This window comes from Podarcis bocagei (genome assembly GCF_964188305.1).
Source record: "Podarcis bocagei genome assembly, chromosome: 11".
In the NCBI taxonomy this organism is placed as follows: Eukaryota; Metazoa; Chordata; class Lepidosauria; order Squamata; family Lacertidae; genus Podarcis; species Podarcis bocagei.
The window spans coordinates 64,583,153-64,603,995 of record NC_138136.1 but is presented as its reverse complement, the minus strand read 5'-3'; the positions used below and the strand labels follow the sequence as shown (position 1 = coordinate 64,603,995).

Genomic DNA, 20,843 nt, shown 5'->3' with positions numbered 1-20,843 from the left:
ACTCCAACCACAGAGGCAGAGCAAAGCCATCATGGCTAGTAGCCGTCGATAGCTCTCTCTCATTGGCCACGGTGAAAACTTCCAGACTGGACTACTGCAACATGCTCCCTATGGGACTGCCCTTGAAGATTACTTGGGACCTAAGAACATCAGAAGAGCCTGCTGGATGAGGCCAATGGTTGATCTTGTCCAGCGTCCTGTCCTCACAAGGCCAACCAGATGCTCCAAAAGGGAAGCCAGCAAACAGGATTTGACCACAAGAGCCCTCTCTCCTTCTGTGGTTTCCAGCAACTGGGAGACAGAATAATAATAATTTATTATTTGTACCCTGCCCATCTGGCTGGGTTTCCCCGGCCACTCTGGGCGGCTTCCAAAAAAGATTAAAAATACATTAAACTAGCACACATTAACAACTTCCCTGAACAGGGCTGCCTTCAGATGTCTTCTAAATGTCAGGTAGTTGTCTATCTCTTTGGCATCTGGTGGGAGGGTGTTCTACAGGGCCGACGCCACCACCGAGAAGGCCCTCTGCCTGGTTCCCTGTAGCTTTGCTTCTCGCAATGAGGGAACCGCCAGAAGGCCCTCGGTGCTGGACCTCAGTGTCCGGGCAGAACAATGGAGGTGGAGACGCGCCTTCAGGTATACTGGACCGAGGCCGTTTAGGGCTTTCAAGGTCAGCACCAACACTTTGAATTGTGCTTGGAAATGTCCTGGGAGCCAGTGTAGGTCTTTCAAGACCGGTGTTATGTGGTCTTGGCGGCCGCTCCCAGTCCCCAGTCTAGCTGCCGCATTCTGGATTAGTTGTAGTTTCCAGGTCACCTTCAAAGGGAGCCCCACATAGAGTGCATGGCAGTAGTCCAAGCAGGAGATAACCAGAGCATGCACCACTCTGGTGAGACGGTCTGTGGGCAGGGAGGGTCTCATCCTGCGTACCAGATGGAGCATTGCTGACTCTGACTGTGGAGGTAGAACATAGCCCTTGTGGCTGGTAGACATTGATAGCCCTTCCCTCCATGAATGTGTCCAATCCTCTTTTAAAGCCATCCAAGTTCGTGGCCATCATTGCCTCTTGTGGGAGGGAGTTCCACAGATTAACTAGTTCAACTCTGGAAATGTGGCAATTATTATCCAAAGGCCAATCTAGAATGAAGATGATCTGCTGGCAGTCCTTCAGACCTCTGAGATGTGACCCGCCTGTCTCCTCCTGGCACTTCCTCCACCCCAAATCTGAACATCTGGGAGGGCGCTTCATCCCGTCTTTGCTGATGGCCCATCAGGGAGTCGCCTCACTCTCTCCGTTGGCCTAGCAAGCAGCTGCTCCTCCCAAACTGGAGCCACTGGAGGTGCAAGTCCTGGCAGTCTCTGCAAAAGGGACTCGGCGGCGCTGCCAGCCAGCCAGCCAAGGCAGCAGTTGCAAACAGAGCGCTCTGCGCCCTTCCTGCCTCAGCCGGCTTCCTATTTCGCTTGGCGTTGGCCATGTTTCTGAAAAGGCGGCGACTCTGTCAAGGACCCAGCAAATTCCTGTGCTGTGCGTGCTATTTTTTAGGAGTGATGCGGGGAAGCAGCAGCCAAATAGCACCTAGGAAGCCAGAGGGCTATTTAGAGAAGAGTCAGGGTGGTGGGAGGATGATGGAAGAGACGAAGAAGAAATGCAAAGCATGGGGCAGACTCGGACCCCTGGAGTCTCCCTCAAACCCTACAGCTCAAGACTGGCAGCCTTCTAATGCCAGTCTAGTCTGAAAGGGAGTTATCCAGTGATGTAGCAGAGGTTGCCAGTGCCCAGGGCTTGATGGAGGGGTGGGAGGGAGGGAGAGAACAGTGTCTGCATCGCCCAGGAGATCACAGCCACAGAGATGAGAAAAGCAGAGCAGATCCGTTGTCTGGAGAGGTCACTTCCTGGTTTGCACAGAGAAACTGTTTGCAACAGAGCCCAGCAACGGAAGCGAACAGCTGTATTGAGGAAGCACCAGGGGGTGAAATTTTGGACCCCCAACAATTTTGCACCCAGGGCAACTGCCCCTGTGCTATGCCACTGGAGTTATGCGGGTGGTTCAGTGGGGACACGAATCCTGCACTGCAGGGGGCTGGACTGGATGATCCTTGGGGTCCCTTCCAATTCCACTGTTCTATGATTCTATGACATATCTCAAAGAAGCTGGGTGAAAGCCACAGGCTGCATACACAGTATGCATTGGCAGCACACACCCTGCCCACGAAATAATCCTGCAGTTTCCGACAGGTGCTGGAAATTGTGGTTCTGTGTGTGGGGGGGGAGGTGAACTACAGTTCCCAGTATTCTTTGGAAGGGGCTGTGTACTTTAATGCACATTAAAACCTATGTACAGTGGTACCTCGGGTTACAGACGCTTCAAGTTACAGACGCTTCAGGTTACAGACTCCGCTAACCCGGAAGTAGTACCTTGGGTTAAGAACTTTGCTGCAGAATGAGAACAGAAATCATGCGGCGGCAGCAGGAGGCCCCATTAGCTAAAGTGGTGCTTCAGGTTAAGAACGGACCTCCAGAATGAATTAAGTTCCTAACCTGAGGTACCACTGTACTTTAAATGTACTTTAAATGTGTGACTTCACCATATGACCCTAAACAAAACCATTCTGTTCCAGCCTCAGTTTCCCAACTGTAAAATGAAAATTGGCACTCACAGGAGTGAGCTCTCTCTGTGTGTTTGATCTCAAGTTGAAAAAGGAAGAGAAACGTGCTGCCAATGTGTTAGATGGAAGCGAAGAGCATCCAGGAACAAGCTCCACCTCAGCCCCGTCGTTTCCAGGACCAACACGGGCCCCTGGCACCAACCGGCCAGCTTGCTCCACCAGGGGCCAGAACTTCCTGGCCGGATGCCCTCCTTGCAGCCAACTCCTTTCCCCTCCCTCCTTCCGCAGTGACATATTTACAAGAAAGCCCAGCAAGAGGATGCAGCGTGTCACCAGCTCGTATTTTCACACTTGCTGGCTTTTGTTTGCCCAGCAGGCAGGCTTCCTCCACTCCCAAAATAATATTAGCGACTCAGCTCTGATCCAAAAGGCTGGCCGTCAGCAATTGGCCAGCACAACTGGCACTGGGGCATCGGGGGGTGGGGGAGTGGAATGGCTGGGGTTCTCCCCAGGGGATATGAAATGCAAGTAGGAAAGAGTGCGATCCAGAACGGCAGAAGGCACCCAAGGGCGCTGCCTCACTTTTCACACACCCACACCCCTGAATGTGAGCATAAAGCTGTCAGGCTAACATCAGGACTGCATCTGAACCAGAGCTCAGCTGCAGAATTGAGAAATTGATACATTATTGGACACGGAATACAGAACACAATACAGTGGTACCTCTGGTTAAGTACTTAATTCGTTCCGGAGCTCCGTTCTTAAGCTGAAACTGTTCTTAACCTGAGGCACCACTTCAGCTAATGGGGCCTCCTGCTGCAACCGCACGATTTCTGTTCTCATCGTGAAGCAAAATTCTTAACCCGAGGTACTATTTCTGGGTTAGCGGAGTCTGTAACCTGAAGCGTCTGTAACCCGAGGTACCACTGTATTTCCTTGATGCATTAAAAAAATATATATAAAGAGATGTTGGAAAGGAAGAAACTGGCTTTTCTTTTGCAGAAAGGTTAAATATGGCTAATATTTAGAATTTTTAGAGATTTGAGGATAAGATAAAATTAATGAAATTAATGTAAAAAATGAAGTGGCTGAGTAATAAGGTGAAATAAGAATTTGCAAGAATGGTTTGATTATAAATGAAAATATGAAGTAATATTGTATGAGGACATATAATTAAGGGTAAGATAAGAGGGTATGAATTTGCTGAATAAATTTTTAAATGGAATACAAAGAGGGAGGTGAGAGGAAGTCAGGAAAATAAGTAAAAGAATGGTAGAAATTGAAGGGAGGGATTTTTATTTGTATTTTTCTTTTTTCTTTTTCTTTTTTTGTTCCTGTTTTTATGTGGAATTTTTGGTTTTGGTGTTTTTCTGTCTTTATTGCTTGTTGTTATGTCTTTTTGTTGTTGTTTTTTGTAACCTTTTTCTTGTTAAAATTTAATAAAAATATTATTTAAATAAATAAATAAATAATATACAGTGGTGCCTCGCAAGACGAAATTAATTCGTTCCGCAAGTTTTTTCTTCTTGCGAGTTTTTCGTCTTGCGAAGCACGGTTTCCCATAGGAATGCATTGAAAATCAATTAATGCGTTCCTATGGAAACCGCTTGCCAGGCTGGCGGTGCGGAGAAGGGCTTTTCTCCCCACCGCAAGCCTTCAGGACAGGTACGGGAACAGAGGGGAAGGGGCGCAGCGCTTCTCCTCTGTTCCCGGGGCTTGCGGTGGGAGGAGGGTTTTTCCTCCCCACCGCAAACATTCAGAACAGCATTCTGAATGTTGGCGGTGGGAAGGAAAACCCTCCTCCCACCGCAAGTCTTCAGGACAGCCATCCGAAGGCTGGCATGGGGAGAAGGGTTTTCCGCCCCACCGCCAGCCTTCGGAGCAGCCTTCCGAAGGCTGGCGCGGGGAGAAGGGCTTTTCTCCCCACCGCCAGCCTTCGGAGGAGCCTTCCGAAGGCTGGCGCGGGGAGAAGGGCTTTCCGCCCCACCGCCAGCCTTCGGAGGAGCCTTCCGAAGGCTGGCGCGGGGAGAAGGGCTTTTCTCCCCACCGCCAGCCTTCGGAGGAGCCTTCCGAAGGCTGGCGCGGGGAGAAGGGCTTTCCGCCCCACCGCCAGCCTTCGGAGGAGCCTTCATCTTCAAAGTGGAGGCCCCAGTCATATTTCCTCTTATTTTAAGTTCCTGTATTCCAAGTACTCCAGGGGCCTCCTCCTTCATCTTTCGCATCTTTCGCAGATTTGTAATCCATGTGATCCAAAGGTCTTCTTGCTTATACTCCACTAATGTAGCCTTCTGGTTGGTACTTTCCATCTGTACTTTCTCCTTTCCTTGTTTAGTCTCCTTCAATTCTTGAGATATCTCTTCCAATTCAGCTGTAGATTCTTTCTCATTCAAGTCCTCAGTACATTCAGCAGAGCTGCTTATTCCAGAGGTCAAGGTCATGAGTTGTTTGTTCATAGCCAGACTCGGCTCTTGTAAAATTCCCACAAGATAAAACATTATTTCTATCTCAGCTAGTAACTTTCCATCCACAGCCATTGTAATATCTCAGAATTCCCCCTAGAGGGAATCTGGTTACTTAGTAATCTTTTTCCAACAGTCCTCTGCCTCGTTGGTTTCTTTGTTTCCAACAACTTTAATTCAATTGTATCACATTTAGTCCAGGGAGATCTTAAGTAGCAAGCTTTTTTACTTTAAATTGCCCGTTTGACAGCTTTGACAGCTGTCAAACTCCTTTCCTCTTCAGCAGGCTCAGAGGCAGGACGCTCCCGGGCCTGGGAGGGGGGGTTGCACACGACAAAAGAAAGGCTTCTAAAATTCCACTCTTACACTCCAGCTCAAAACTTCTTTTATCAAATTGTGAAAGTTAATGTCTTTTTAACTCACCCCAAACGGGTAGGCTCTCCAACTTAGTTCTCCTGCTATTGCTTTAAATCTTCTGCAGGAGGGGGGGTGCGGACTTCCCTTTGACACATCCCCCGGTCGTATCAAATTCAAAGATAAGTATTTTAAAGTCCGAATTCCAATCTACTCACGGGTTGCTTCTTTTCAGGTCCGAATTTAAGGAAAAAAGTCAGCGCTCTTCAGCCATGGCACACGGCTTCGCTCCGTTGGGATAGCGGTCTACTCCCAGCACCACGCCGCTCTCCGTACCCTCTCCGAAGCCTTTAAAAAGGCTCTTCGTGGGTCGGGGAGGGCGCTTAAGGTGCCCACCGAGTCACCAGGTCCGCAGGCATCCGCGCCTGCGGTTTTTGAGGGTCTCCACGTCGCCATCGCGGCAAGACCCGTTCCCAGCGGAGCCAATTCCCTCCGGAGCTCGGAGGGAATCCGCCATTAGCTGTTCGCGCCAACCCGGAAGCCACAGATGGGGCCTTCTCTGCAGTGGCTCCCCGTCTGTGGAATGCTCTCCCCAGGGAAGTTCGCCTGGTGCCTTCACTATACACCTTTAGGCGCCAGGCGAAAATGTTCCTGTTCAACCAAGCCTTTGCCTGATCTACATCCTATACCCTTTTTAAAAATGGTGGCTCTTTGGGGGGTTTTTTATTGGGTTGTTGGTTTTTGTTTTGATTTTATGCATTTGATATTTTATGTGAACGGCCCTGAGACTTTTGGGTATAGGGTGGTAAAGAAATTAAATAAATAAACATAATAAACATAATACAGTCATACCTCGGGTTGAATGTGCTTCAGGTTGAGCGCTTTTGGGTTGCGCTCCGCGGCAACCTGGAAGTAACGGAGCATGTTACTTCCGGGTTTCACCACTCGCGCATGTGCAGATGCTCAAAATGATGTCATGCGCATGGGTGGAAGTGGCAAAACGTGACCCGTGCACGTGCCAACGCGTCTTACGTTCTATTCAGGATGTGAACGGGGCTCCGGAACGGATCCCGTTCGCATCCCGAGATACCACTGTAATAATAGTAATAATAATAATAACAATAACAATAATAATAATAATTTCATTTTAAATGCTGCATACTGCCCTGAGAACCTTTCATTTGAGGGGAGGCGGAAAAATATACCAAGTGAGTAAAATAAAACAAATGCACCGTTTCCATTCCATGGCCGTCACAAAGAATTTGCCCTCCCCGAGTTCAGTCCTCCCTGTCTGGAGAGTTGCCCCAGGGGCATCTGCCTTCCTGCACTCCCGGGGCCCAAACCATCTGCAGAGGGGAGGAAACAGACCTGGCAGTGTTTGGCAAGGGTTGAAAAGTTGCTTCTGGGAACTCAACATCAAGCCCGACACGCAGGCAGGCGCTTCCGTGACTCTTTGCCCCCACAGAGCGACACTCAGGAAGCCCCCCTCCCCACTCAGAAAGCCATAGCCCCCACAAGGGGACAGAAGCAGGAGGCTGGGTTTGCATTCCAGCTGCAGGGAGAAGGCTGTTTGCAGAAACTGGGAAGAAGGGCTTCTGGGCTGCGTTCCCAGCTGCAGGGAGGCAGCGAGGTAAATGGTAAAGGTAAAGGGACCCCTGACCATTAGGTCCATTCGTGGCCGACTCTGGGGTTGCGGCACTCATCTCGCTTTATTGGCTGAGGGAGCCGGCGTACAGCTTCCAGGTCATGTGGCCAGCATGACTAAGCCGCTTCTGGCAAACCAGAGCAGCACACGGAAATGCCGTTTACCTTCCTGCTGGAGCGGTACCTATTTATCTACTTGCACTTTGACGTGCTTTCAAACTGCTAGGTTGGCAGGAGCAATGGGACCTCACCCTGTCGCAGGGATTCGAACCGCCGACCTTCTAATTGGTCAAGTCCTAGGCTCAGTGGTTTAACCCACAGCACCACCCGTGTCCCATAGTAAGACCCATACAAGATTTTGGGGTTCTGTGCAGAACCGCACAGATCGCTCAGATGTTGACCCAACATGCGGCGGCTGTGAAAAGGGCAAATTCCACCCTAAGGATCATTAGGAAAGGGATCACTGGAAAGAAGACTGCCAATATAATAACGGCAACATACAAATCTGTGGTGTGGGCACAGCTGGAGCACTGAGTTCCGTTCTGGGTGCCTCACCTGGAAATGGATAGTATAGCATTGGAAAGGTTCCAAAATACGGAAAGCCTGCAGAGTTTGGGTTCTTTAGTTTAGATAAAAGGCAAGGAAGAAACAGCAAGATTGAAGTTTCTAAGACTGAGTAAGGTGTCGAGAAAGTAGATAAATGTTTCCCTCAGCCTCTGACAAGCTTAGAACTCGTGGACCTCTACCTATACGTCCATGAGTTCTAAGGTTGCCAGAGACGGAGGGAAACTTTTATCTACTTTCTCTATGCCTTGCTCAGTCTTAGATGTATAGGTGGTTTGTTGTTCTTTAGTCGTTTAATCGTGTCCGACTCTTCGTGACCCCCTGGACCAGAGCACACCAGGCACTCCTGTCTTCCACTGCCTCCCTCATGCTGGTAGCTTCGAGAACACTGTCCAATCTCGTCTTCTGTCATCCCCTTCTCCTTGTGCCCTCCATCTTTCCCAACATCAGGGGAGGTTCTTAGCCTGCGTACCACTTGGTTACCAGCCAGATGGCTATATTCTGCCTCCACGGTCAGAGGCAGCAATGCATCTGAATGCCAGTTGCTGGAAACCCCAGGAGGGGAGAGAATCTCTGGTGGTTGGATCCTGCTTGCAGATTTCCCATTGGGACATCTGGTTGTTGGCCCCTGTGAGAACAGGAGGCTGGACTAGATCGGCCACTGGCCTGATCCAGCAGATGCTCTGCTTATGAGTTTTGCAAGAGGCACCTTTCTGGCGGAAAAAGGGGCACTGGTGCAGATGGGGATGCGGCTAGTCTCACCCAGCAAAGCAAGACACCCCTTGCCCTGGACCCCGTGCCTGTTCCCCTTTAAGAGGAGGGAAAGGCAGCCTTGGAGAAAGGAGGCCAGCTCTGCTGCTGGCTTCTCCATCATGTGTTACCTTTTAAGTTCTCTGCCTCCTGGGCTCCTGGGACAGACACTTGACCGGCAGCCAACACTTATCCAGCCCTCTTTCATTCGAGCTGTTTTACAAGCTGTGAGGAGATTGTTGAGTTGGGGGAGGAGGGGAGGAGGGAGCAAGAAATCCCAAAATCTGCAAAAGGGAGGCTGCACCTCAAGGGCTCCTTTTCCAAATCAGATTTGACCTGACAGGCTCAGTTTCTGGTGCATCCTTTGCCTTGTCACAGAAGAATACCTGTCCAGGTAACACAAACAGAGCTGAGCTGATCTTTCCCCCCGAACATGACAGAGTTGGGGTCCCTGTCATGGCTCTCAGAAGAATCCCTTGCTTCTGGTTTTTTCTCAGTGTCTAACAATATATTTTGTCCAGTTCCGCTGTTTCAATTATTTTCAGATGTCCTATATATCACTGGCTTTTTTCTGGCCCACGTAGGACCTTGGCCTTGGTGACGTTTTGACGTTTTCATCCCCAAAAAGTTTTTGATTTGAGTTTCTACTGAAATGAGGCTGCATTTTAATGTTGTACTTAATCTTGTTTTTAAGTTGTATTTTAATCAATTGTTTTTATACCTGGTGTTAGCCGCCCTGAGCCCGGTCTTGGCTGGGGAGGGCGGGATATAAATAAAATGTATTATTATTATTATTATTATTATTATTATTATTATTATTAGCCTTTAGATGGTTTTTAAAATTGTTTTCAAAGTTGCTTTTATTTCATTTCAAATTATATTGTTCTAACCATGTTCATGCTTGCCACGCCGGGTTCCTTTGGGAGGAACAGAAGGATAGAAAAGCAATACATTAATAAATATTATTTAATTGAGAACAGCCTGCAGGATGAGGCCAATGGCACGTCCAGTCCAGCATTCTCTTCTCACAGTGGCCAAACAGATGCCCTGGAGGAAAACTCGCAAGCAGGATTCGCACACAGGAGCAACTCTCCCCTCTGCAGTGATATTCAGCACGTGATATTCAGAAGCACTGCTGCCTCCTTCTTGGTCAGTATTCATCCAGAGCATGGCAGATGAATGAGCCTAAGGCGACTTCAAGTATTGTTTCTTGGTGAATCACCTTTTGGAATGTGACATCGTGGAAAGGAAATAAAAATATGCAGGAGGACGGTTAAGAAGCAACCACAAAAGGAATTTCTCACTATGAATTTTGTGGGGGAGGAAGAATTACTCTCTCTCTCTCTCTCTCTGATATCACTGCCTGGCTTAACTCTGGGAAGGATTCCCACAACCCCAGTTAGTGGAGAGGACACAGCTCAGTGGGCAGGACATCTGCCTTGCATGCAGAAGGCATCAGCTTCAATCCCTGCTGGCATCTGCAGGTGGGGCTGGGAGGAACTAAAACCCTGGAGAACCAGTGCTGCCAATCAGTGTGGACCAGGGGTCAGCAAACATTTTCAGCAGGGGGCTGGTCCACTGCCCCTCAGACCTTGTGGGGGCCCGGACTATATTGTTTTCGGGGGGGGGGGGGTGAACGAATTTCTATGCCCCACAAATAACCCAGAGATGCATTTTAAATACAGTCATACCTCAGGTTACAGATGCTTCAGGTTGCATTTTTTTGGGTTACGGACCCACCAAAACCTGGAAGTACCGGAACAGGTTACTTCTGGGTTTTGGCAGTCACGCATGCGCAGAAGCACCGAATTCGCTGCGGGTTGCGAACGCTGCGGGTTGCGAACGTGTATCCCACACGTCATTGAGGGGGTGACCGGCCTGTTCATTCTTGAAGAACTCCTTTGGGGGTTGACACATGCCTGCTGCTCTCTAAAGTGTCCGCTGGGTTCTTGTGTAGCGGCTGGTTACAAGGCAGCGTTTTCGCAGTAAAAAGGATAAACTAAAAAGAGGACGGCGTAGGGGGACTCTGACCACCGGCGACGCAGCGGTCTCACAGTTCCTCTCAAAGCTTTCCTCAGTGGCACCCCCTGGCCAAAATGCCCAGAGTTATTTTGCAATGGGGAATGAAATGCAAGAAGTTGGGTTGTGGAGCACTCTCGCCTCCCAGGTGAGACATGCACCCTCCTTTCTGGTGTCGGGTCAAATCCCATCTCTCTCTGTTGGGTCAGCAGATCTTTCCCTTCTGCTGTATTCCTGCCTTCCCGTTTTGCTGCCCTTGTGATTATTTTTGGTTTTGTGGTTTTGCTTTAATGGTTTTCATGTGTTGTGTATTGTTTTAAATTGTGATATTTTATGTAACCTGCCCTGGGGCCGTTCGGCACAGAGAGGGCTTATAAGTGTTTATTTATTTGAACATCATTTTTTTTCCCTTTTAAAATTGCTGGGTGGAATGCTTCAGCCAAGACTTCATTTCTTCCTGGAGCTCTCCTGGCTAAGCAACAGCAGGCATTGTGTAGCTTAATGAAATGTGGGTGGGTTTCCCCCCCTGTTTCTGCTGATGTTTGGTTCTTTAGGAATTAAGAAAAAAATGAACTCCGATAGCCAGGCTTAATGGAATTTCTGTTAAATCAATAGTGAAGCAAACTTACAAGCTAATCCCCTTCTCCCTACAAAAGAGGTGCGAGAGGCATCGACATGCCAGCTCCCTCCTAGTCCTTTGCAAGAACCAAAACGCAGGGTTGCCTTGTAAGTTGGGCCCCAAATTTGGGGGCATGTGGTCTTCAGCTGGCTGCGTGTGTGGCATGCAAACATGGCATTTCCAGCTTTGCAGGACTGTGTGTGGAAACGTACAAGAGGTGTGCAAAGGAGGGAGACCAAGATGATTGAAGGTGTTGGAAACCAAGCCTTGGGAGGAACGGTTGGAGGAGTCGGGGGTGCTTAGCCTGGAGAAGAAGAAGAGACTGAGAGGAGTTCGGATTAGACAAATTCATGGAGAAGAAGCATATTGATGGCTACTTGCCAGGACAGCTCTGCTCTGCCTCAACAGTCAGAGGCAGCGATGCTTCTGAATGCCAGTTCTGGAAACTGCAGGAGGGAAGAGTTGCTCTTCCCTCCTGCGTGTTACTTCCGGGTTTCACCACTCACGCATGCGCAGATGGTAAAAATGACATCACGGACATGCGCGGAAGCAGCAAATCACGACCCGCGCACGCGCAGACACGGGTTGTGTTCGCTTCAGGATGCGAACGGGGCTCCGGAACGGATCCCATTCACATCCAGAGGTACCACTGCATTTTGGTTTCCCTGCAGCTGTCCCAGTCCTCAAACACTCTGCACTTCAATTGGGAGATAGCACTCGCAGAGCTCAGGCGATGCTGGACTTTGGCATCCATGTCGAACTAGAGGTTAGACTGTGTTAGGCTAGAGAACCCTACAAATCCCAGCTCTACAAATCTCTGAGGTTCCCATAATTTCAGGCATTGTTTGGAGCATTTCAAGGCCGAGGGAAACGGCTCCCTTCATGGGCAGAGGTCAGCCGCCAAGGGCAGATAAGCGGCTCGACTGCTTGCTAAGCTCTCAGGCGGGCAGGAAGTGAACTCTGGCTGCTCTTTGGCTCTCCTGCAGTGGCGCCAGGGCACTTGGGCCGGGGGGGGGGGGACACTGGGCCATGTGGAGGGCATGTGTTCAGTACAGGAACCTTAAAGACCCAAACCCTCTGCAAGGCAGCCCTCCGTCCTCCTACTAGAAGCTGATGTTCCCAAGGAGAAGGAAAGTGCTGAGTGCTTCCAGCAGAGATTGGGAGCCAGGATTCCTGGGGTCTATCGTTCACTACCCCCCCTTTGCAATCCCATTGGACGGGGTGCAGCCCCCATTACATGCCTCGCTCAGCTTTGCTGAAATATGTGTAATAAGCCCAGCTCCCCCCAAATACTCTTGTAAAGAGAGGGGAAAGGACTCTGAATAACCCAGGGCAATTATACTTTTATAACACTGTTCGAGAGGAAGCTGCCCTCTCTGCGTGACCTTCTCCCTTTTCTCCCCCTCTCCCTCCTCTCCTCTCCACCCCCCCTCTCGCCCCCCAGTTATCCTAAATGAGGCATGGCGGCTCAACACACACAGACAGGAATTTTTCTGCAGGGCCTCGTCGGAGCCAAAAGCCGGGCAAATTGCGGGCAATGGCAACGTCCTGCTTGAATACCCAGCAAGTGTCGAGAGAAGCTCCCCAAGCCCAGAGAGCCAATTAAAAACAAAGTAATTTTCATGCAGGATCAGGCCAGCGGCCCATCCAGTCCAGATTCCTGTGGGAAACCCGAAGGCAGGATTCAAGCACAAAAACAACACTCTCCCCTCTTGTGGTTTTCAGCAACTAGTCTTTCAGAAGCATTGCTGAAGCGTAGCCCTCTGCTACATGAATTTGACTAGATTGGGGCCTCCTGTGGCAGTGAGTTCCACAGTCCTTTTACCTGTCCTGAATCTTACTACATTGAGCTGCACTGGATACCAAGCACCACCCACTCCAACCAGCCTTAGGCAGGGCAGTAGGGCTCATTGGGCAGAGCTGGATAGGCAAAAACGGGCCGGGAGTTGAACCGCAGGACACACAGGCGGGTTGCAGCTCCCCAAGCTAACTGCAAGAAAATGCAGCCCAAATTTCTCCAGCCAGATATCTGAACTACAACTCCCACCTTCCACATCTGTTTAGAGCAGGGGTCAGCAACCTGCAGCCCTGGGCCACAAGTGGCCCACAGGGATCATTTAAACGGCCCCTGAGCTGCCTGCTCGGGGAGTCTCTGCGTGCTGTGCTAAACTGGCGCACCGCGGAGTAGGGACTCACTTCCACGGTGCCGGAAATTGTGTCTGCAGATGCAATCCGGCCCACGGAGCGATCTCCGCAGGAGTGAACCAGCCCAGGCGAGGTAAACCTTGCCGCCCCCCAGTTTAGAGCTCCAATGTCCAGTGATTTTGATTTCCAGGAAAGCCTTGCAGCGCTGACTCATCTACCGAGGCATAATTAATATTTTCTTAAGTGCCTAAAAACAAAAGCACCCAAGAGGCCATATAAAACGGAGAATTAAAAACCAACCACAAAACCTGGCCAAGAGAGCTACATATTTAAACAGGCGCAGGAGCAAAGAGCAAGGGAAGGCAAAGAGCCACAGATTTGTAGGTGGAAGGGACCCAGCGGTCATCTAGCCCAACCCCCTTCAATGCAGGAATTACAGCTAAATTGTGAATCAGCCCAAGACCAACAGCCAAACTTGTTGATGAATTGGCTGTTTCCTTATTACGGTTGCTAATAAACCTAACACGGTATGCCCAACTGCTTTGTGAACAGAACATCCTTGCCTCGCCTTAATGGCTGATCCATCTTGACCAGGAATCGGAGCTTGCAAAGTCCGCTGATGAGTTTGACCTTCCAAAATTGGAGTGTGATTCATGGCAAAAGGCTGGATCCGCTCTGAAATTCAATCTCCTCTCTCCTAGCGGCAGGGGAAATTGACCCGGGGATTTTACAACCCTTCCTTCACACTTGTGTTGGAGTTAGGGATCTTTTAAGTGGGAAGTACCGTATTTTTCACTCCATAAGATGCACTAGACCACAAGACGCACCTAGTTTTTGGAAGAGGAAAACAAGAAAAAAAAAATTCTGAATCTCAGAAGCCAGAACAACAAGAGGGATCGCTGCGCAGTGATCCCGCTTGCTGTCCTGGCTTATGGGATAGCTGCACAGCCTGCATTCGCTCCCTAAGACGCACACACCTTTCCCCTTACTTTTTAGGAGGGAAAAAGTGAGTCTTATAGAGCAAAAAATACGGTATCTGCTTGGACCTCTAAGCTGGCAAAGCAATAATCAAGCTTGCTATTCATCTGTCGTTTGTGTCGACGGTTCGCTCAGCTCTGTTTGCATTCTAGGAATTGCTGACACTCACTGTTACTTGTTAATATGTGTCCAGATGTTTTGGTTTTGGCATCTCAGGAGCGGCTTAGATTGATAGAGCTGTCTTACCTGGAGCTGAAATATTTTGGAACCGAGCTGTTCAGAATTCCAATGTTTATTTACATGTTATGCTGATTTCTGCTGGAATTGTTCTGCTGCTTTTTTTACACAGTGGATCTGTGGTTTAAACAGAGTTTCCCAGAGAGTTGCATTTAAATTAAACGGAGGGATTCGGCTGCATTCTGGAACATTAGGTTTGTTCAATTAAAGCGGATTTAAAAGCTCTGTTGCCCTAGAGCAACAAACCCACTCGGAAAAGAGAGAGGCTTTTTGCAGTCAGGAAAGTGACGGGCGTACGAACTGAAAGAGGAACAAATGTTTAATGGGAAGATGTAGGAACTCCCTGCAAGCAAATGCTCAATAATGGCTGAATATAGTCTAACCTCCATGTAAATGGTTTTCAAGCAAATCAGGGTGAATAGGAATGCAATGAGAACCTGCCGGATCAGGCCAGTCACCCATCTAGTTCAGAATCTTCTTCTCACAGTGACCAACCAGATGCCCATTTTCCGAAACCCTCAAGCAGGATCCAAGCACAAGATCCCGACCCCTCCTGCTTTCCTCCAGGAACTGAGATTCAGAGCATGGCTGCCTTGAGAGCCCTTTCTTTCTCCAGGTATTTGTCTAATCCTTGCCACAGGATCACATTCACCCGGTGCTATACCAGCTGCACTGGCTCCCGGTGGAGTACAGGATCAGGTTTAAGGTGCTGGTTTTAACCTTTAAAGCCCTATACGGCCTAGGACCCTCGTACCTACGGGACCGCCTCTCCTGGTATGTCCCACAGAGGAACTTACGGTCTTCAAACAAAAACATCTTGGAGGTCCCGGGCCACAGGGAGGTTAGGCTGGCCTCAACCAGAGCCAGGGCTTTTTCGGCCGTGGCCCCGATCTGGTGGAACGCTCTGTCACAAGAGACTAGGGCCCTGCAGGACTTGACATCTTTCCACAGAGCCTGCAAGACGGAGCTGTTCCACCAGGCCTTTGGCCAAGGCACAGTCTGACCCCCTCCTTTGGTCATCCTCACAGAACTCTAGCCCAATGGTTGCCATTAATTTGATTTTGAATTGATTTTAGAATGAATTGATTCTATGATATGATTCAATTAACTGATTGCAATTTTATGTAAACTGTGTTACTTTTATTGTGGTTAGCTGCTCTGAGCCCGGCTTCGGCTGGGGAGGGCGGGATATAAATAAAATTTTATTATTATTTTATTATTTATTATTATTATTAAAGCCATCCAGGTTGGCGGGCACCACTGGCTCCTGTGGGAGGGAGTTCCATAGTTTAAAGAAGTCCTTTCTTGTATCTGAATCTTTCAACATTCAGCTTCCTTGGGCGCCCAAGAGTTTTAGAGCATGCCTTGCAGAATTTTATAAACCTCCACCCTCCTGCCTTTGCTCTAAAACACTGAGCAAACAGCTCACCTGAGAGACTCCCTGGACAAGGTGCTCAATTTGTTAACGAAAGAACACGGGAAGAGCTCGCCTGATCAGGCCAATGGGCCTTCTGCTGTTGTACTCTGGGGGGAAAGGTGGTGGAAAGGTCCAGTTTTCCATTTTAAATTCCCCGCTCTGAACTCCTCTCCCAACTCCGGGGTGCTTCTCTTCTCCTGGTGTGATTCCTGGATTGCCCAGGGTTGGACTAGATGACCGCCCGGGTCCCTTCTATGATTTTTTTAAAAGATATTTTTAAAGATTTTTTAAAGAGATACATAAGAACATATAAAAAATGAAAGAATACGAAACATAAAGCAAAGAAGATAAAGAATACATAAAGAAAGAAAGAAAAAGAAAGACTAAACATTTTCCCCTTTAAAGTTCTAAATTTCTTAACCCTGTTTCTTGACTTCCCCACACCTCCCTTCCTTGTGTTCCTGTTTACCATCAAATTCAGCAAATCCCTATCCTCTTTCAAATCTCGTTATCTATTAAAATATTTAAATAAGTCTTATTTCCAAACTTTCATCCCTATTACATTCCTTATTGCATAATCATAACTTATTCACTAATGCCATATTATTTTATATCTCACATCATTTTAACATTCATTGATTTTACAATGTATCTGCAGGTAGTCTTTAAATTTCTTCCAGTCCTTTTCCACCAAGTCTTCTCCCTGGTCTCGGATTCTGCCAGTCATTTCTGCCATCTCCATATAGTCAATTACTTGCATCTGCCATTCTGGGTAGATCTTGCATCTTCCAATGCTTTGCGATAAGTATTCTTGCTGCTGCTGTTGCATACTTCTATGATTCTAAGTGTGGAAGATCCCTTCTCTTCTTCCACCAAGCTCCTGAGCAAACACCTGCCTCACCTGGTCCCTGTTATCACCAGCCAACACCCTCCATCAACTCAGCCCCTCTGGGCCGCTCCATCCTCCGTGGGGATACAGAGAACCCTCTCAACAAGGACCACATCAAATCTGCATCCTTGCAGATCTGCACACCTCCCCACTGACGCCGGGGAGCTGTTAAAAGAGAAAATTCAGCCATTTCACAGAGCCTGAAAAGCATGTGCGAACAAACAGGAAAATCCTCTTATTCCGGAGCGGCTTTCAACAGGACCCCAGCAAAACAAACGATGGCCAGGCGCAGCCAGGAATGACTCAGTTTCAGCGCCTCGTGTTCTCCTGCGGTCAGGGCCATGTGGATTTTTACACCGAACCCCCCGCCCCAAATTCTGCAATCAGAATAAGTTAGGAAAATTACTTAATTTTTTCCCTCCAAATTGCTTCCAGATGCGACATCTGGGTTTCTGCAAAATCTGAGATCTCATTTTGTTTGGCAGCAGCTGGGGCAACAGAGCAGGAGAAGTTTCACGAAGCATGGGGAGCGGGGCAACAAGGTGGGGGGAGGCAAATAAGATTTATGGAATGCAGAGGTGGAGGGGGGCTGCAAAGGAAGCGGACAGATTGTTTTGGGTGCTGGTTCTGTCAGAAATGTATCTGCCGCCATTCAGCAGAACTTCTGGGACAGTTTGCAGAAATATGATAATACGGTTTTAGGAGTGGCGGGGGGTCAGTCTGGATCAGGCCAATGGCCCATTTAGTCCAGCATCCTGTTCTCACAGTGGCCAACCAAAGGGAAACCTGGAATCAGGCCCTGAGCGCAGGACCCTTCTCCCCTCTTTGGTTTGCAGGAAATGGGGTTCAGAAGCATGCGACCTCTGACAGCAGAGGACAGTAGTCATGCCAAAGAGCTTGTGCTGGAAAAGCTGCTCCCTGGTTGTGCTGTTAACGGAGAAATCTGAGGGCTCCCTTGGGAAAAAAACAAGGACACCAGCCAGGAATACCAGAGCAAAACAGCAGCCAGTAGGCTTGGTCTTTGTTGAAGACTGTCGCAACAGGACTCCCACCTGCCACCAGCTGGAACAAGATGGAAGCCCCAAACAAAAGAGAAATCAAACTTTTATGAGCTGCTAATCCCCATGTTGGAGGGACGCGGGTGGCGCTGTGGGTTAAACCACAGAGCCTAGGACTTGCCGATCAGAAGGTCGGCGGATCGAATCCCCGCAACGGGGTTAGCTCCCGTTGCTCGGTCCCTGCTCCTGCCAACCTAGCAGTTCAAAGTGCAAATAGATAAATAGGTAACACTTTGGCGGGAAGGTCCGTGCACTGCTCTGGTTTGCCAGAAGCGGCTTGATCCTGCTGGCCACATGACCTGGAAGCTGCACGCCGGCTCCCTCGGCCAATAAAGTGAGATGAGCGCCGCAACCCCAGAGTCGGCCACAACTGGACCTAATAGTCAGGGGTCCCTTTACCTTTACCTAATCCCCATGTTACACCCACCCAAACTACATCACAAATACATCACGGTTACATCATGAAAGGGGAGGTCTGGTGGCAGTAATCTGAGCATCCTGGACCCTGCCCCATGGTTCCTCTTGCCCTCCACCAAACACCCATCAAGCTTAACAAAAGAGACATTTACATTTCCCCGTTTCCAAGCCAAATTAATCCCACCCTTTTGTCTTCATCTGGGTTTGTTATTTCTGGAATGGCTACCTGTCTGGCACTCAGGTATCAGGATGCCAGGGATTATCCCTCAGGCAGAGGGGCTGCTGAGTAGCTGAGCTCACATGTTTAGATGAATTTCTGAAGTTTTCCCTGTGAGCCAGTACACAGATATAGTTATCAGTGAATTGTTACATTTGGTATCATGCAAGGAAGGCCCCTGGAATAGATAGGAAGAAACTGTGATGAAGTGTTTTGTGGGGACAAATCACAAAAGTCACAAAAGTGATCGTGCTGATTTTGGTAGTGGGCTGCATGTGCATGATATCTGCTGGAGGGGCAACCCCCCTCCCCAACCTATACATAAATTCCTGCAACAGTGCACTGACCCTTTCATTTCCAACAAGTAAAAGGTAAGATTCTGCAGCCCTCTGCTGCTAACGTAAAAGTCCACACTTTGCAAGAGCACGCATGCCCTTGCCCACAATTTGGGGCCTGCAACAGCCTCCTCCCAAATCTGCAGGAAGCAGCAGCCACGTTTTCAAGAGAGTCTCGCCTCCCTTTCCTTTCCCCCTGGTCCTGTAAAGGCAATGCGAATCACACGCACGGATCCAGCGCAGGAGGGTCTGGCTCGGCTTGCAGGAGGACGACCTGCCCAAAGAACTCCCTGGCCGGCCATTAGTGGAGATTGCTTCTGCCTGCGTAGGACACAATCTCCACCTCCGCCTTTGATGCTGCAAGAAGAGGCTACCTGCAGTAAAGAGGCAGGGAGGCAGCGCAGCCGCCAGGCAGAATCAAGTTCCCCAGGAGCCCCTTGGGTCAGTTTGCCCCTTGGCCACCACCACTCCCTCTCTTTCCACTTGTAATAAACAAAAATCTGCCCTTATTCCTTTATGGGGGACACAAGAGCCCTTATAGAGTCCTTATAGAGTAATTTGCGCCCCCTAACCCGGGGCAAGGCAAGTAATTTGCGCCCCCCCAACCCGTAACCTGCGAGTTGCCGCTGGCGCTGCCGCCCAAACGACGCCGCTTGCCCGGAGGAGGAGGGGGGCAGAGAGGCGAGGAAAATGCAACGGCCCAGCAGCTGCAGCAGCACCGGCGGAGGGCTGCCTGGCGCGTCCTCCGCGGCGAGCGCTGAGAGCCGCTGCCTGCCGGGTGCCTTCAGCCCGGACGCGCGCACAGCTCGTCGGTTCCGCGAAACATGCGGCTCCGCTACAGCCTGCGCCCGAGGCTCTTCGGCGACTCCGGAGGCAGCGAGCGCGCCCCCCCAGATGTTGCGCCCGATGCGGCCGGCACCCCTGGCACCCCCCACGCTACGCAACTGCGTAAGCCTTATCTTTATTGAACTGTTGCAACAGGGTGCTCCCCTCACACGCAGGAAAGGAGGAGGAATCCAGAACCCAGGTGTGCCTGCCCTTATACAGACATTTTAAATTGCCTTCCCTAGAGCTCAAAACCACCCCTCCACACATCATACATACATCACAGAAGGTGTATAGCTCAAGACCACCCCCCAGATACATCATACCTACATCACAGAAAGGGCGGTCTACAGCAGAAATCTGAGTGCTTTGTTTACCTCCTGTCTGGCAAGTTACCTGTTAATGCTTACTTGATTGGATACCTGGGGGGGGGGAGACACCTGGCCAGTCTTTTGTAATGATAAATACTTAGTTCCTGAGCCAGGTCACAGGCTCACCCTATTCATACACAGACATACCCTCAAGACAGGATTTGTGAAGGAAAAGACAATGGGGAGGCTTTTCCATTTTCCTTTGACTTTGCAGAGAAAACATTTGGTCAGTTTGGGAGCCAAAATGGCTTCATGGCTGTTCTCCTGTGCTGCTTCAGATATGTGGTTTATATATATATGTACATGTTTGCTTGGTACATTTATGAACATTTATTATATACGATATAAAAGTAAAGGTAAAGGTACCCCTGCCCGTACAGGCCAGTCTTGCCAGACTCTAGGGTTGTGCGCTCATCTATCTCTATAGGCCGGGAGCCAGCGTTGTCCGCAGACACTTCCGGGTCATGTGGCCAGCGTGACAAGCTGCATCTGGCGAGCCAGCGCAGCACACGGAACGCCGTTTACCTTCCCGCTGGTAAGCGGTCCCTATTTATCTACTTGCACCCGGGGGTGCTTTTGAACTGCTAGGTTGGCAGGCGCTGGGACCGAGCAGCGGGAGCACACCCCGCCACGGGGATTCGAACTGCTGACCATGCGATCGGCAAGTCCTAGGCGCTGAGGTTTTACCCACAGCGCCACCCGCGTCCTCATATACGATATATAAGACCACTCAGCACAGCCCATCCCCACAGAGAAACAGGAGATCTGGACCGCCGGCACCCAGCTGCCTACAGGGTGGGCAAGGAAGGGTTTTAACAGGACAGGAGCACAATCTGAACGTGATGCAGTCATGCCTCGGATGTCGAATGCCTAGTGAGTCCAACTTTTTGGCTCCCGAACGCTGCAAACCCAGAAGTGAGTATTCCGGTTTGCGC

The 20,843-nt window shown here is 49.6% G+C and overlaps 1 protein-coding gene across 2 annotated transcripts in view; it reads right to left on the bottom strand.

Annotated features, from left to right (window-relative positions):
* Nucleotides 1-20,843, bottom strand: part of IL11RA (interleukin 11 receptor subunit alpha) — a 148,421-nt gene that overhangs the window by 85,223 nt on the left and 42,355 nt on the right. Inside the window, exon 1 of one of the 2 annotated variants that reach the window (XR_014012879.1) lies at nucleotides 6,276-6,362. The exons of the other annotated variant lie outside the window; for it this stretch is intronic. The gene's annotated coding sequence lies outside the window, so the exon portion shown is untranslated. Of the gene's footprint in view, nucleotides 1-6,275; nucleotides 6,363-20,843 lie in introns of those variants that run through there. 2 annotated transcript variants of the gene reach the window in all.